Consider the following 2,500-nt stretch of genomic DNA (forward strand, 5'->3'; position numbering starts at 1 on the left):
CCTATGGTACAACAACTTTTCGCCGTGCCCCTGGTACACCGCTCAGTAGCACTTTGCCACACAAACTCTCCTAGTGCCTATGGTACGACATCTTTTCTCGTGCCTATGGTACAACAACTTTCCTCCGTGCCCCTGGTACGACAGCTTTTCTCGTGCCTATGGTACAACAACTTTTCTCGTGCCTATGGTACAACAACTTTTCGCCGTGCCCCTGGTACACCGCTCAGTAGCACTTTGCCACACAAACTCTCTTAGTGCCTATGGTACGACATCTTTTCTCGTGCCTATGGTACAACAACTTTCCTCCGTGCCCCTGGTACGACAGCTTTTCTCGTGCCTATGGTACAACAACTTTTCTCGTGCCTATGGTACAACAACTTTTCGCCGTGCCCCTGGTACACCGCTCAGTAGCACTTTGCCACACACACACTCCTCGTACCTATGGTACGACAACTTTTCTCGTGCCTATGGTACGACAACTTTTCTCGTGCCTATGGTACAACAACTTTTCGCCGTGCCCCTGGTACACCGCTCAGTAGCACTTTGCCACACAAACTCTCCTCGTGCCTATGGTACGACAACTTTTCTCGTGCCTATGGTACAACAACTTTCCTCCGTGCCCCTGGTACGACAACTTTTCTCGTGCCTATGGTACGACAACTTTTCTCGTGCCTATGGTACAACAACTTTTCGCCGTGCCCCTGGTACACCGCTCAGTAGCACTTTGCCACACAAACTCTCCTCGTGCCTATGGTACGACAACTTTTCTCGTGCCTATGGTACAACAACTTTCCTCCGTGCCCCTGGTACGACAGCTTTTCTCGTGCCTATGGTACAACAACTTTTCTCGTGCCTATGGTACAACAACTTTTCGCCGTGCCCCTGGTACACCGCTCAGTAGCACTTTGCCACACACACACTCCTCGTACCTATGGTACGACAACTTTTCTCGTGCCTATGGTACAACAACTTTTCTCGTGCCTATGGTACAACAACTTTTCGCCGTGCCCCTGGTACACCGCTCAGTAGCACTTTGCCACACAAACTCTCCTCGTGCCTATGGTACGACAACTTTTCTCGTGCCTATGGTACAACAACTTTCCTCCGTGCCCCTGGTATGACAGCTTTTCTCGTGCCTATGGTACAACAACTTTTCTCGTGCCTATGGTACAACAACTTTTCGCCGTGCCCCTGGTACACCGCTCAGTAGCACTTTGCCACACACACACACACCACTCGTGCCTATGGTACGACAACTTTTCTCGTGCCTATGGTACGACAACTTTTCTCGTGCCTATGGTACAACAACCTTTCCCCGTGCCCCTGGTACACTGCGCAGAAACTCTTTGCCACACACACACACACACACACCACTCGTGCCTATGGTACGACAACAGGCCCCGGGGACCTACATCGCACCTTGCTCTTGCCTCCCTTACAGCTGAAAAAGGTCCATGCCTGTGCCCTGGCCCTGCTGAAATTCCCTCTCCATTTAGCCGAGGCAGTGAGTCGGCCTCCTGTCTCCCTTTACGGTCGAAAAAGATGTGCTCCTGGGCGCGCTGGCCCTGCTGCTACTCACATCGGGCATGGACCTGGACCTCCAGCAGGCCCCGGGGACCTACATCGCACATTGCTCTTCCCTCCCTTACAGCTGAAAAAGGTCCATGCTTGTGCCCTGGCCCTTCTGAAATTCCCTCTCCATTTAGCCGAGGCAGAGAGTCGGCCTCCTGTCTCCTTTACGGTCGAAAAAGATGTGCTCCTGGGCGCGCTGGCCCTGCTGCTACTCACATCGGGCATGGACCTGGACCTCCAGCAGGCCCCGGGGACCTACATCACACCTTGCTCTTGCCTCCCTTACAGCTGAAAAAGGTCCATGCCTGTGCCCTGGCCCTGCTGAAATTCCCTCTCCATTTAGCCGAGGCAGTGAGTCGGCCTCCTGTCTCCCTTTACGGTCGAAAAAGATGTGCTCCTGGGCGCGCTGGCCCTGCTGCTACTCACATCGGGCATGGACCTGGACCTCCAGCAGGCCCCGGGGACCTACATCACACCTTGCTCTTGCCTCCCTTACAGCTGAAAAAGGTCCATGCTTGTGCCCTGGCCCTTCTGAAATTCCCTCTCCATTTAGCCGAGGCAGAGAGTCGGCCTCCTGTCTCCTTTACGGTCGAAAAAGATGTGCTCCTGGGCGCGCTGGCCCTGCTGCTACTCACATCGGGCATGGACCTGGACCTCCAGCAGGCCCCGGGGACCTACATCACACCTTGCTCTTGCCTCCCTTACAGCTGAAAAGGTCCATGCTTTTGCCCTGGCCCTTCTGAAATTCCCTCTCCATTTAGCCGAGGCAGTGAGTCGGCCTCCTGTCTCCTTCACGGTCGAAAAAGATGTGCTCCTGGGCGCGCTGGCTCTGCTGCTACTCACATCGGGCATGGACCTGGACCTCCAGCAGGCCCCGGGGACCAACATACTCCTCTGCTCTACTCCCCCACTAGCTTTCCTTCTCCCG

This window comes from Aulonocara sp. 'chitande type north' Nkhata Bay, linkage group LG18 (assembly GCF_057382095.1).
Source record: "Aulonocara sp. 'chitande type north' Nkhata Bay isolate Kocher_YH1m ecotype deep benthic linkage group LG18, A_spYH_male_GT1.1, whole genome shotgun sequence".
Lineage (NCBI taxonomy): Eukaryota > Metazoa > Chordata > Actinopteri > Cichliformes > Cichlidae > Aulonocara > Aulonocara sp. 'chitande type north' Nkhata Bay.